Source organism: Heterodontus francisci, chromosome 22 (assembly GCF_036365525.1).
Source record: "Heterodontus francisci isolate sHetFra1 chromosome 22, sHetFra1.hap1, whole genome shotgun sequence".
NCBI classification, from domain to species: Eukaryota; Metazoa; Chordata; class Chondrichthyes; order Heterodontiformes; family Heterodontidae; genus Heterodontus; species Heterodontus francisci.
In genome coordinates, this window is record NC_090392.1 from 41,388 (window position 1) to 58,402 (window position 17,015).

Genomic DNA, 17,015 nt, shown 5'->3' on the forward strand with positions numbered 1-17,015 from the left:
ACCCATCAGGTGAACACACTCGCCTCACTTATACTGTTCACCTGGTAACATGTCCTGTGTGTATTAAACAATCAGGGGAACACACTCTCCTCAATTATACTCTTCACCTGGTAACATGTCCCGTTTGTATTAAACCATCAGGGAACACACTCTCCTCACTTAAACTGTTCACCTGGTAACATGTCCCGTGTGTATTAAACCATCAGGGGAAAACACTCTCCTCACTTATACTGTTCACCTGGTAACATGTCCCGTGTGTATTAAACTATCAGGGGAAAACACTCTCCTCACTTATACTGCTCACCTGGTAACATGTCCCGTGTATATTAAACAATCTGGGGAACACACTCGCCTCACTTATACTGTTCACCTGGTAACATGTCCCGTGTGTATTAAACAATCAGGGGAACACAATCTGCTCACTTATACTGTTCACCTGGTAACATGTACCGTGTGTATTAAAACATCAGCGAAACACACTCTCCTGACTTATACTGTTCACCTGGTAACATGTCCCGTGTCTATTAAAACATTAGGGGAACACACTCTCCTCACGTATACTGTTCACCTGGTAACATGTCCCGTGTGTATTAAAACATCAGGGGAACACACTCTCCTCACTTATACTGTTCGCCTGCTGACATGTCCCGTGTGTCTTAAACCATCAGGGGAACACAATCTCCTCACTTATACTGTTGGCCTGGTGACATGTCCCATGTGTTTGAAACCATCAGGGGAACACAATCACCTCACTGATACTGTTCACCTGGTAACATGTTCCGTGTATATTAAACCATCAGGGGAACGCACTCTCCTCACTTTTACTGTTCACCTGGTAAAACGTCCCGTGTAAATTTAACAATCAGGGGAACACACTCTCCTCGCCTTACTGTTCACCTGGTAACATGTCCCGTGTATATTAAACCATCAGGGGAACACAGTCTCCTCACTAAAACTGTTCTCCTGGAAGCATGTCCTGAGTATATTAAACCATCAGGGGAACACACTCTCCTCACTAGTACTGTTCACCTGGTAACATGTCCTGTGTGTATTAAACAATCAGGGGAACACACTCTCCTCACTTATACTATTCACCTGGTAACATGTCCCGTGAGTAATAAACAATCAGGGGAACACACTCTCCTCACTTATATTGTTCACCTGGTAACATGTCCAGTGCATATTAAACCATCAGGGGAACACATTCTCCTCACTTATACTGTTCACCTGGTCACATGTTCCGTGAGTATTAAACAATCAGGGGAACACACTCTCCTCACTTATAGTGTTCACCTGGTAACATTTCCCTCGTATATTAAACCATCAGGGGAACACACTCTCCTCACTTATACTGTTCACCTGGTAACATGTCCCTTGTGTGTTAAACCATCAGGGGGACACTCTCTCCTCACTTATACTGTTCACCTGGCAACATGTCCCGTGAGTATAAAACAATCAGAGGAACATACTCTCCTCACTTATACTGTTCACCTGGTGACATGTCCCGTCTGTATTAACCCATCAGGTGAACACACTCGCCTCACTTATACTGTTCATCTGGTAACATGTCCCGTGTATATTAAACCATCAGGGGAACACACTCTCCTCGCTTGTACTGTTCACCTGGTAACATGTCCCGTGTATATTAAACCATCAGGGGAACACATTCTTCTCACTTATACTGTTCACCTGGTAACATGTCCCCAAAGTATTAAACAAGCAGGGGAACACACTCTCCTCACTTATACTGTTCACCTGGTAACATGTCCCGTGCGTGTTAAACCATCAGGGGAACACACTCTCCTCACTTATCCTGTTCACCTGGTAACATGTTCCGTGAGTATTAAACAATCAGGGGAACACACTCTCCTCACTTATACTGTTCACCTGGTAACATGTCCGGTGTGTATTAAACAATCGGGGGAAGACACTCTGCTCACTTATACTGTTCACCTGGTAACATGTCCTGTGTGCATTAAACCATCAGAGGAACACACTCTCCTCACTTATACTGTTCATCTGGTAACATGTCCCTTCAGTATTAAACCATCAGGAGAACACAGTCTCCTCACTTATACTGTTCACCTGGTAACATGTCCTTTGCATATTTAACCATCAGGGGAAAACATTCTGCTCACTTATACTGTTCACCTGGTGACATGTCCCGTGTGTATTAAACAATCAGGGGAACACACTCTCCTCACTTATACTGTTCACCCGATGACATGTCCCGTGTGTATTAAACAATCAGGGGAACACACTCTCCTCACTTATACTGTTCACCTGGTGACATGTCCCGTGTGTATTAAACAATCAGGGGAACACACTCTCCTCACTTATACTGTTCACCAGATAATATGTCCAGTGTATATTAAACCATCAGGGGAACACATTCTCCTCACTTATACTGTTCACCTGGTAACATGTCCTGTTTGTATTTAACAATCAGGGGAACACACTCTCCTCACTTATACTGTTCACCTGGTAACATGTCCAGTGTATATTAAACCATCAGGGGAACACATTCTCCTCACTTATACTGTTCACCTGGTAACATGTCCTGTTTGTATTAAACAATCAGGGGAACACACTCTCCTCACTTATTCTGTTCACCTGGTAACATGTCCCGTGAATATTAAACCATCAGGGGAAAGCACTCCCCTCACTTATACTGTTCTCCTGGTAACATGTCCCGTGTATATGAAACCTTCAGGGGAACACACTCTCCTCACTTATACTGTTCACCTGGTAACATTTCCCTCGTATATTAAACCATCAGGGGAAGACACTCTCCTCACTTATACTGTTCACCTGGTGACATGTCCCGTGTGCATTAAACAATCAGGGGAACACACTCTCCTCACTTATACTGTTCACCTGGTGACATGTCCCATGTGCATTAAACCATCAGGGGAACACACTCTTCTCACTTATACTGTTCACCTGGTAACATGTTCCATGCGTGTTAAACCATCAGGGGAACACTCTCTCCTCACTTATACTGTTCACCTGGTAACATGTCCCGTGAGTATAAAACAATCAGGGGAACATACTCTCCTCACTTATACTGTTCACCTGGTGACATGTCCCGTCTGTATTAACCCATCAGGTGAACACACTCGCCTCACTTATACTGTTCACCTGGTAACATGTCCTGTGTGTATTAAACAATCAGGGGAACACACTCTCCTCACTTATACTCTTCACCTGGTAACATGTCCCGTGTGTATTAAACCATCAGGGAACACACTCTCCTCACTTATACTGTTCACCTGGTAACATGTCCCGTGTGTATTAAACTATCAGGGGTAAACACTCTCCTCACTTATACTGTTCACCTGGTAACATGTCCAGTGTGTATTAAACAATCAGGGGAACACACTCTCCTCACTTATACTGCTCACCTGGTAACATGTCCCGTGTATATTAAACAATCTGGGGAACACACTCGCCTCACTTATACTGTTCACCTGGTAACATGTCCCGTGTGTATTAAACCATCAGGGGAACACACTCTGCTCACTTATACTGTTCACCTGGTAACATGTACCGTGTGTATTAAAACATCAGCGAAACACACTCTCCTGACTTATACTGTTCACCTGGTAACATGTCCCGTGTCTATTAAAACATTAGGGGAACACACTCTCCTCACGTATACTGTCACCTGGTAACATGTCCCGTGTGTATTAAAACATCAGGGGAACACACTCTCCTCACTTATACTGTTCGCCTGCTAACATGTCCCGTGTGTCTTAAACCATCAGGGGAACACAATCTCCTCACTTATACTGTTCGCCTGGTGACATGTCCCATGTGTTTGAAACCATCAGGGGAACACAATCTCCTCACTGATACTGTTCACCTGGTAACATGTTCCGTGTATATTAAACCATCAGGGGAACACACTCTCCTCACTTATACTGTTCACCTGGTAAAACGTCCCGTGTAAATTGAACAATCAGGGGAACACACTCTCCTCGCCTTCCTGTTCACCTGGTAACATGTCCCGTGTATATTAAACCATCAGGGGAACACAGTCTCCTCACTAAAACTGTTCTCCTGGAAGCATGTCCTGAGTATATTAAACCATCAGGGGAACACACTCTCCTCACTCATACTGTTCACCTGGTAACATGTCCTGTGTGTATTAAACAATCAGGGGAACACACTCTCCTCACTTATACTCTTCACCTGGTGACATGTCCTGTGTGTATTGAACCATCAGGGGAACTCACTCTCCTCACTTATACTGTTCACCTGGTGACATGTCCCGTGAATATTAAACCATCAGGGGAAAGCACTCTCCTCACTTATACTCTTCACCTGGTAACATGTCCCGTGTGCATTAAACCATCAGGGGAACACACTCTCCTCAATTCTACTCTTCACCTGGTGACATGTCCCGGGTATATTAAACAATCAGGGGAACACACTCTCCTCACTTATACTGTTCACCTGGTAACATGTCCCGTGCGTGTTAAACCATCAGGGGAACACACTCTCCTCACTTATACTGTTCACCTGGTAACATGTCCCGTGTGTATTAATCAATCAGGGGAACACACTCTCCTCACTTATACTGTTCACCTGTTAACATTTCCCTCGTATATTAATCCATCAGGGGAACATACTCGCCTCACTTATACTGTTCACCTGGTAACATGTCCCGTGTGTATTAAACAATCAGGGGAACACACTCTCCTCACTTATACTATTCACCTGGTAACATGTCCCGTGCGTGTTAAACCATCAGGGGAACACACTCTCCTCACTTATATTGTTCACCTGGTAACATGTCCAGTGCATATTAAACCATCAGGGGAACACATTCTCCTCACTTATACTGTTCACCTGGTAACATGTCCCGTGCGTGTTAAACCATCAGGGGAACACAATCTCCTCACATATACTGTTCACCTGGTAACATGTTCCGTGAGTATTAAACAATCAGGGGAACACACTCTCCTCACTTATACTGTTCACCTGGTAACATTTCCCTCGTATATTAAACCATCAGGGGAACACACTCTCCTCACTGATACTGTTCACCTGGTAACATTTCCCTCGTATATTAAACCATCAGGGGAACACACTCTCCTCACTTATACTGTTCACCTGGTAACATGTCCTGTGTGTATTAAACAATCAGGGGAACACACTCTCCTCACTTATACTGTTCACCCGATGACATGTCCCGTGTGTATTAAACAATCAGGGGAACACACTCTCCTCACTTATACTGTTCACCTGGTAACATGTCCTGTGTATATTAAACCATCAGGGGAACACACTCTCCTCACTTATACTGTTCACCTGGTGACATGTCCCGTCAGTATTAAACAATCAGGGGAACACACTCTCGTCAATTATACTGTTCACCTGGTAACATGTCCCGTGCGTGTTAAACCATCAGGGGAACACACTCTCCTCACTTATACTGTTCACCTGGTAACATGTCCCGTGAGTATTAAACAATCAGGGGAACACACTCTCCTCACTTATACTGTTCACCTGGTAACATGTCCTGTGTGCATGAAACCATCAGAGGAACACACTCTCCTCACTTATACTGTTCATCTGGTAACATGTCCCGTCAGTATTAAACCATCAGGGGAACACACTCTCCTCACTTATACTGTTCACCTGGTGACATGTCCCGTCAGTATTTAACAATCAGGGGAACACACTCTCGTCAATTATACTGTTCACCTGGTAACATGTCCCGTGCGTGTTAAACCATCAGGGGAACACACTCTCCTCACTTATACTGTTCACCTGGTAACATGTCCCGTGAGTATTAAACAATCAGGGGAACACACTCTCCTCACTTATACTGTTCACCAGATAATATGTCCAGTGCATATTAAACCATCAGGGGAACACATTCTCCTCACTTATACTGTTCACCTGGTAACATGTCCTGTGTATATTAAACCATCAGGGGAACACACTCTCCTTACTTATACTGTTCACCTGGTAACATGTCCCGTGAGTGTAAAACAATCAGAGGAACATACTCTCCTCACTTATACTGTTCACCTGGTGACATGTCCCGTCTGTATTAACCCATCAGGTGAACACACTCGCCTCACTTATACTGTTCATCTGGTAACATGTCCCGTGTATATTAAACCATCAGGGGAACACACTCTCCTCGCTTGTACTGTTCACCTGGTAACATGTCCCGTGTATATTAAACCATCAGGGGAACACATTCTTCTCACTTATACTGTTCACCTGGTAACATGTCCCGTGCGTGTTAAACCATCAGGGGAACACACTCTCCTCACTTATCCTGTTCACCTGGTAACATGTTCCGTGAGTATTAAACAATCAGGGGAACACAATCTCCTCACTTATACTGTTCACCTGGTAACATGTCCGGTGTGTATTAAACAATCAGGGGAAGACACTCTGCTCACTTATACTGTTCACCTGGTAACATGTCCTGTGTGCATTAAACCATCAGAGGAACACACTCTCCTCACTTATACTGTTCATCTGGTAACATGTCCCGTCAGTGTTAAACCATCAGGAGAACACAGTCTCCTCACGTATACTGTTCACCTGGTAACATGTCCTTTGCATATTTAACCATCAGGGGAAAACATTCTGCTCACTTATACTGTTCACCTGGTGACATGTCCCGTGTGTATTAAACAATCAGGGGAACACACTCTCCTCACTTATACTGTTCACCCGATGACATGTCCCGTGTGTATTAAACAATCAGGGGAACACACTCTCCTCACTTATACTGTTCACCTGGTGACATGTCCCGTGTGTATTAAACAATCAGGGGAACACACTCTCCTCACTTATACTGTTCACCAGATAATATGTCCAGTGTATATTAAACCATCAGGGGAACACATTCTCCTCACTTATACTGTTCACCTGGTAACATGTCCTGTTTGTATTAAACAATCAGGGGAACACACTCTCCTCACTTATACTGTTCACCTGGTAACATGTCCAGTGTATATTAAACCATCAGGGGAACACATTCTCCTCACTTATACTGTTCACCTGGTAACATGTCCTGTTTGTATTAAACAATCAGGGGAACACACTCTCCTCACTTATACTGTTCACCTGGTAACATGTCCCGTGAATATTAAACCATCAGGGGAAAGCACTCCCCTCACTTATACTGTTCTCCTGGTAACATGTCCCGTGTATATGAAACCTTCAGGGGAACACACTCTCCTCACTTATACTGTTCACCTGGTAACATTTCCCTCGTATATTAAACCATCAGGGGAAGACACTCTCCTCACTTATACTGTTCACCTGGTGACATGTCCCGTGTGCATTAAACAATCAGGGGAACACACTCTCCTCACTTATACTGTTCACCTGGTAACATGTTCCATGCGTGTTAAACCATCAGGGGAACACTCTCTCCTCACTTATACTGTTCACCTGGTAACATGTCCCGTGAGTATAAAACAATCAGGGGAACATACTCTCCTCACTTATACTGTTCACCTGGTGACATGTCCCGTCTGTATTAACCCATCAGGTGAACACACTCGCCTCACTTATACTGTTCACCTGGTAACATGTCCTGTGTGTATTAAACAATCAGGGGAACACACTCTCCTCACTTATACTCTTCACCTGGTAACATGTCCCGTGTGTATTAAACCATCAGGGAACACACTCTCCTCACTTATACTGTTCACCTGGTAACATGTCCCGTGTGTATTAAACTATCAGGGGTAAACACTCTCCTCACTTATACTGTTCACCTGGTAACATGTCCAGTGTGTATTAAACAATCAGGGGAACACACTCTCCTCACTTATACTGCTCACCTGGTAACATGTCCCGTGTATATTAAACAATCTGGGGAACACACTCGCCTCACTTATACTGTTCACCTGGTAACATGTCCCGTGTGTATTAAACAATCAGGGGAACACACTCTGCTCACTTATACTGTTCACCTGGTAACATGTACCGTGTGTATTAAAACATCAGCGAAACACACTCTCCTGACTTAACTGTTCACCTGGTAACATGTCCCGTGTCTATTAAAACATTAGGGGAACACACTCTCCTCACGTATACTGTCACCTGGTAACATGTCCCGTGTGTATTAAAACATCAGGGGAACACACTCTCCTCACTTATACTGTTCGCCTGCTAACATGTCCCGTGTGTCTTAAACCATCAGGCGAACACAATCTCCTCACTTATACTGTTCGCCTGGTGACATGTCCCATGTGTTTGAAACCATCAGGGGAACACAATCTCCTCACTGATACTGTTCACCTGGTAACATGTTCCGTGTATATTAAACCATCAGGGGAACACACTCTCCTCACTTATACTGTTCACCTGGTAAAACGTCCCGTGTAAATTGAACAATCAGGGGAACACACTCTCCTCGCCTTCCTGTTCACCTGGTAACATGTCCCGTGTATATTAAACCATCAGGGGAACACAGTCTCCTCACTAAAACTGTTCTCCTGGAAGCATGTCCTGAGTATATTAAACCATCAGGGGAACACACTCTCCTCACTCATACTGTTCACCTGGTAACATGTCCTGTGTGTATTAAACAATCAGGGGAACACACTCTCCTCACTTATACTCTTCACCTGGTGACATGTCCTGTGTGTATTAAACAATCAGGGGAACTCACTCTCCTCACTTATACTGTTCACCTGGTGACATGTCCCGTGAATATTAAACCATCAGGGGAAAGCACTCTCCTCACTTATACTCTTCACCTGGTAACATGTCCCGTGTGCATTAAACCATCAGGGGAACACACTCTCCTCAATTCTACTCTTCACCTGGTGACATGTCCCGGGTATATTAAACAATCAGGGGAACACACTCTCCTCACTTATACTATTCACCTGGTAACATGTCCCGTGCGTGTTAAACCATCAGGGGAACACACTCTCCTCACTTATATTGTTCACCTGGTAACATGTCCAGTGCATATTAAACCATCAGGGGAACACATTCTCCTCACTTATACTGTTCACCTGGTAACATGTCCCGTGCGCGTTAAACCATCAGGGGAACACAATCTCCTCACATATACTGTTCACCTGGTAACATGTTCCGTGAGTATTAAACAATCAGGGGAACACACTCTCCTCACTTATACTGTTCACCTGGTAACATTTCCCTCGTATATTAAACCATCAGGGGAACACACTCTCCTCACTGATACTGTTCACCTGGTAACATTTCCCTCGTATATTAAACCATCAGGGGAACACACTCTCCTCACTTATACTGTTCACCTGGTAACATGTCCTGTGTGTATTAAACAATCAGGGGAACACACTCTCCTCACTTATACTGTTCACCCGATGACATGTCCCGTGTGTATTAAACAATCAGGGGAACACACTCTCCTCACTTATACTGTTCACCTGGTAACATGTCCTGTGTATATTAAACCATCAGGGGAACACACTCTCCTCACTTATACTGTTCACCTGGTGACATGTCCCGTCAGTATTAAACAATCAGGGGAACACACTCTCGTCAATTATACTGTTCACCTGGTAACATGTCCCGTGCGTGTTAAACCATCAGGGGAACACACTCTCCTCACTTATACTGTTCACCTGGTAACATGTCCCGTGAGTATTAAACAATCAGGGGAACACACTCTCCTCACTTATACTGTTCACCAGATAATATGTCCAGTGTATATTAAACCATCAGGGGAACACATTCTCCTCACTTATACTGTTCACCTGGTAACATGTCCTGTTTGTATTAAACAATCAGGGGAACACACTCTCCTCACTTATACTGTTCACCTGGTAACATGTCCCGTGAATATTAAACCTCCAGGGGAACACACTCTCCTCACTTATACTGTTCACCTGGTAACATGTCCCGTGTGTATTAAGCAATCAGGGGAACACACTCTCCTCACTTATACTGTTCACCTGGTAACATGTCCCGTGCGTGTTAAACCATCAGGGTAACACACTCTCCTCTCTTATCCTGTTCACCTGGTAACATGTTCCGTGAGTATTAAACAATCAGGGGAACACACTCTCCTCACTGATACTGTTCACCTGGTAACATATCCCTCGTATATTAACCCATCAGGGGAACACACTCTCCTCATTTATACTGTTCACCTGGTAATATGTCCAGTGCATATTAAACCATCAGGGGAACACATTCTCCTCACTTATACTGTTCACCTGGTAACATGTCCCGTGCGTGTTAAACCATCAGGGTAACACACTCTCCTCACTTATCCTGTTCACCTGGTAACATGTTCCGTGAGTATTAAACAATCAGGGGAACACACTCTCCTCACTGATACTGTTCACCTGGTAACATATCCCTCGTATATTGAACCATAAGGGGAACACACTCTCCTCACTTATACTGTTCACCTGGTAACATGTCCGGTGTGTATTAAACAATCAGGGGAACACACTCTCCTCACTTATACTGTTTACCTGGTAACATGTCCCGTGCGTGTTAAACCATCAGGGTAACACACTCTCCTCACTTATACTGTTCACCTGGTAACATGTCCGGTGTGTATTAAACAATCAGGGGAACACACTCTCCTCACTTATACTGTTTACCTGGTAACATGTCCTGTGTGTATTAAACCATCAGGGGAACACACTCTCCTCAATTATACTGTTCACCTGGTAACATTTCCCTTGTATATTAAACCATCAGGGGAAGACACTCTCCTCACTTATACTGTTCACCTGGTAACATGTCCCCTGCGTGTTAAACCATCAGGGGAACACACTCTCCTCGCTTATACTGTTCACCTGGTAACATATCCCGTGCATATTAAACCATCAGGGGAACACACTCTCCTCACTTATACAGTTCACCTGGTAACATGTCCTGTGTGCATGAAACCATCAGAGGAACACACTCTCCTCACTTATACTGTTCATCTGGTAACATGTCCCGTCAGTATTAAACCATCAGGGGAACACACTCTCCTCACTTATACTGTTCACCTGGTGACATGTCCCGTCAGTATTTAACAATCAGGGGAAAACACTCTCGTCAATTATACTGTTCACCTGGTAACATGTCCCGTGCGTGTTAAACCATCAGGGGAACACACTCTCCTCACTTATACTGTTCACCTGGTAACATGTCCCGTGAGTATTAAACAATCAGGGGAACACACTCTCCTCACTTATACTGTTCACCTGGTAACATGTCCCGTGTGTATTAAGCAATCAGGGGAACACACTCTCCTCACTTATACTGTTCACCTGGTAACATGTCCCGTGCGTGTTAAACCATCAGGGTAACACACTCTCCTCTCTTATCCTGTTCACCTGGTAACATGTTCCGTGAGTATTAAACAATCAGGGGAACACACTCTCCTCACTGATACTGTTCACCTGGTAACATATCCCTCGTATATTAACCCATCAGGGGAACACACTCTCCTCATTTATACTGTTCACCTGGTAATATGTCCAGTGCATATTAAACCATCAGGGGAACACATTCTCCTCACTTATACTGTTCACCTGGTAACATGTCCCGTGCGTGTTAAACCATCAGGGTAACACACTCTCCTCACTTATCCTGTTCACCTGGTAACATGTTCCGTGAGTATTAAACAATCAGGGGAACACACTCTCCTCACTGATACTGTTCACCTGGTAACATATCCCTCGTATATTAAACCATAAGGGGAACACACTCTCCTCACTTATACTGTTCACCTGGTAACATGTCCGGTGTGTATTAAACAATCAGGGGAACACACTCTCCTCACTTATACTGTTTACCTGGTAACATGTCCCGTGCGTGTTAAACCATCAGGGTAACACACTCTCCTCACTTATACTGTTCACCTGGTAACATGTCCGGTGTGTATTAAACAATCAGGGGAACACACTCTCCTCACTTATACTGTTTACCTGGTAACATGTCCTGTGTGTATTAAACCATCAGGGGAACACACTCTCCTCAATTATACTGTTCACCTGGTAACATTTCCCTTGTATATTAAACCATCAGGGGAAGACACTCTCCTCACTTATACTGTTCACCTGGTAACATGTCCCCTGCGTGTTAAACCATCAGGGGAACACACTCTCCTCGCTTATACTGTTCACCTGGTAACATATCCCGTGCATATTAAACCATCAGGGGAACACACTCTCCTCACTTATACAGTTCACCTGGTAACATGTCCTGTGTGCATGAAACCATCAGAGGAACACACTCTCCTCACTTATACTGTTCATCTGGTAACATGTCCCGTCAGTATTAAACCATCAGGGGAACACACTCTCCTCACTTATACTGTTCACCTGGTGACATGTCCCGTCAGTATTTAACAATCAGGGGAACACACTCTCGTCAATTATACTGTTCACCTGGTAACATGTCCCGTGCGTGTTAAACCATCAGGGGAACACACTCTCCTCACTTATACTGTTCACCTGGTAACATGTCCCGTGAGTATTAAACAATCAGGGGAACACACTCTCCTCACTTATACTGTTCACCAGATAATATGTCCAGTGCATATTAAACCATCAGGGGAACAAATTCTCCTCACTTATACTGTTCACCTGGTAACATGTCCTGTGTATATTAAACCATCAGGGGAACACACTCTCCTTACTTATACTGTTCACCTGGTAACATGTCCCGTGAGTATAAAACAATCAGAGGAACATAAACTCCTCACTTATACTGTTCACCTGGTGACATGTCCCGTCTGTATTAACCCATCAGGTGAACACACTCGCCTCACTTATACTGTTCATCTGGTAACATGTCCCGTGTATATTAAACCATCAGGGGAACACACTCTCCTCGCTTGTACTGTTCACCTGGTAACATGTCCCGTGTATATTAAACCATCAGGGGAACACATTCTTCTCACTTATACTGTTCACCTGGTAACATGTCCCGTGAGTATTAAACAATCAGGGGAACACACTCTCCTCACTTATACTATTCACCTGGTAACATGTCCCGTGCGTGTTAAACCATCAGGGGAACACACTCTCCTCACTTATCCTGTTCACCTGGTAACATGTTCCGTGAGTATTAAACAATCAGGGGAACACACTCTCCTCACTTATACTGTTCACCTGGTAACATGTCCGGTGTGTATTAAACAATCAGGGGAAGACACTCTGCTCACTTATACTGTTCACCTGGTAACATGTCCTGTGTGCATTAAACCATCAGAGGAACACACTCTCCTGACTTATACTGTTCATCTGGTAACATGTCCCGTCAGTATTAAACCATCAGGAGAACACAGTCTCCTCACTTATACTGTTCACCTGGTAACATGTCCTTTGCATATTTAACCATCAGGGGAAAACATTCTGCTCACTTATACTGTTCACCTGGTGACATGTCCCGTGTGTATTAAACAATCAGGGGAACACACTCTCCTCACTTATACTGTTCACCCGATGACATGTCCCGTGTGTATTAAACAATCAGGGGAACACACTCTCCTCACTTATACTGTTCACCTGGTGACATGTCCCGTGTGTATTAAACAATCAGGGGAACACACTCTCCTCACTTATACTGTTCACCAGATAATATGTCCAGTGTATATTAAACCATCAGGGGAACACATTCTCCTCACTTATACTGTTCACCTGGTAACATGTCCTGTTTGTATTAAACAATCAGGGGAACACACTCTCCTCACTTATACTGTTCACCTGGTAACATGTCCAGTGTATATTAAACCATCAGGGGAACACATTCTCCTCACTTATACTGTTCACCTGGTAACATGTCCTGTTTGTATTAAACAATCAGGGGAACACACTCTCCTCACTTATACTGTTCACCTGGTAACATGTCCCGTGAATATTAAACCATCAGGGGAAAGCACTCCCCTCACTTATACTGTTCTCCTGGTAACATGTCCCGTGTATATGAAACCTTCAGGGGAACACACTCTCCTCACTTATACTGTTCACCTGGTAACATTTCCCTCGTATATTAAACCATCAGGGGAAGACACTCTCCTCACTTATACTGTTCACCTGGTGACATGTCCCGTGTGCATTAAACAATCAGGGGAACACACTCTCCTCACTTATACTGTTCACCTGGTGACATGTCCCATGTGCATTAAACCATCAGGGGAACACACTCTCCTCACTTATACTGTTCACCTGGTAACATGTTCCATGCGTGTTAAACCATCAGGGGAACACTCTCTCCTCACTTATACTGTTCACCTGGTAACATGTCCCGTGAGTATAAAACAATCAGGGGAACATACTCTCCTCACTTATACTGTTCACCTGGTGACATGTCCCGTCTGTATTAACCCATCAGGTGAACACACTCGCTCACTTATACTGTTCACCTGGTAACATGTCCTGTGTGTATTAAACAATCAGGGGAACACACTCTCCTCACTTATACTCTTCACCTGGTAACATGTCCCGTGTGTATTAAACCATCAGGGAACACACTCTCCTCACTTATACTGTTCACCTGTTAACATGTCCCGTGTGTATTAAACTATCAGGGGTAAACACTCTCCTCACTTATACTGTTCACCTGGTAACATGTCCAGTGTGTATTAAACAATCAGGGGAACACACTCTCCTCACTTATACTGCTCACCTGGTAACATGTCCCGTGTATATTAAACAATCTGGGGAACACACTCGCCTCACTTATACTGTTCACCTGGTAACATGTCCCGTGTGTATTAAACAATCAGGGGAACACACTCTGCTCACTTATACTGTTCACCTGGTAACATGTACCGTGTGTATTAAAACATCAGCGAAACACACTCTCCTGACTTATACAGTTCACCTGGTAACATGTCCCGTGTATATTAAACCATCAGGGGAACACACTCTCCTCACTTATACTGTTCACCTGGTAAAACGTCCCGTGTAAATTGAACAATCAGGGGAACACACTCTCCTCGCCTTCCTGTTCACCTGGTAACATGTCCCGTGTATATTAAACCATCAGGGGAACACAGTCTCCTCACTAAAACTGTTCTCCTGGAAGCATGTCCTAAGTATATTAAACCATCAGGGGAACACACTCTCCTCACTCATATTGTTCACCTGGTAACATGTCCTGTGTGTATTAAACAATCAGGGGAACACACTCTCCTCACTTCTACTCTTCACCTGGTGACATGTCCTGTGTGTATTAAACAATCAGGGGAACTCACTCTCCTCACTTATACTGTTCACCTGGTGACATGTCCCGTGAATATTAAACCATCAGGGGAAAGCACTCTGCTCACTTATACTCTTCACCTGGTAACATGTCCCGTGTGCATTAAACCATCAGGATAACACACTCTCCTCAATTCTACTCTTCACCTGGTGACATGTCCCGGGTATATTAAACAATCAGGGGAACACACTCTCCTCACTTATACTGTTCACCTGGTAACATGTCCCGTGCGTGTTAAACCATCAGGGGAACACACTCTCCTCACTTATACTGTTCACCTGGTAACATGTCCCGTGTGTATTAATCAATCAGGGGAACACACTCTCCTCACTTATACTGTTCACCTGTTAACATTTCCCTCGTATATTAAACCATCAGGGGAACATACTCGCCTCACTTATACTGTTCACCTGGTAACATGTCCCGTGTGTATTAAACAATCAGGGGAACACACTCTCCTCACTTATACTATTCACCTGGTAACATGTCCCGTGCGTGTTAAACCATCAGGGGAACACACTCTCCTCACTTATATTGTTCACCTGGTAACATGTCCAGTGCATATTAAACCATCAGGGGAACACATTCTCCTCACTTATACTGTTCACCTGGTAACATGTCCCGTGCGTGTTAAACCATCAGGGGAACACAATCTCCTCACATATACTGTTCACCTGGTAACATGTTCCGTGAGTATTAAACAATCAGGGGAACACACTCTCCTCACTTATACTGTTCACCTGGTAACATTTCCCTCGTATATTAAACCATCAGGGGAACACACTCTCCTCACTTATACTGTTCACCTGGTAACATTTCCCTCGTATATTAAACCATCAGGGGAACACACTCTCCTCACTTATACTGTTCACCTGGTAACATGTCCTGTGTGTATTAAACAATCAGGGGAACACACTCTCCTGACTTATACTGTTCACCCGATGACATGTCCCGTGTGTATTAAACAAGCAGGGGAACACACTCTCCTCACTTATACTGTTCACCTGGTAACATGTCCTGTGTATATTAAACCATCAGGGGAACACACTCTCCTCACTTATACTGTTCACCTGGTGACATGTCCCGTCAGTATTAAACAATCAGGGGAACACACTCTCGTCAATTATAAGGTTCACCTGGTAACATGTCCCGTGCGTGTTAAACCATCAGGGGAACACACTCTCCTCACTTATACTGTTCACCTGGTAACATGTCCCGTGAGTATTAAACAATCAGGGGAACACACTCTCCTCACTTATACTGTTCACCAGATAATATGTCCAGTGTATATTAAACCATCAGGGGAACACATTCTCCTCACTTATACTGTTCACCTGGTAACATGTCCTGTTTGTATTAAACAATCAGGGGAACACACTCTCCTCACTTATACTGTTCACCTGGTAACATGTCCCGTGAATATTAAACCTCCAGGGGAACACACTCTCCTCACTTATACTGTTCACCTGGTAACATGTCCCGTGTGTATTAAGCAATCAGGGGAACACACTCTCCTCACTTATACTGTTCACCTGGTAACGTATCCCGTGCGTGTTAAACCATCAGGGTAACACACTCTCCTCACTTATCCTGTTCACCTGGTAACATGTTCCGTGAGTATTAAACAATCAGGGGAACACACTCTCCTCACTGATACTGTTCACCTGGTAACATATCCCTCGTATATTAACCCATCAGCGGAACACACTCTCCTCATTTATACTGTTCACCTGGTAATATGTCCAGTGCATATTAAACCATCAGGGGAACACATTCTCCTCACTTATACTGTTCACCTGGTAACATGTCCCGTGCGTGTT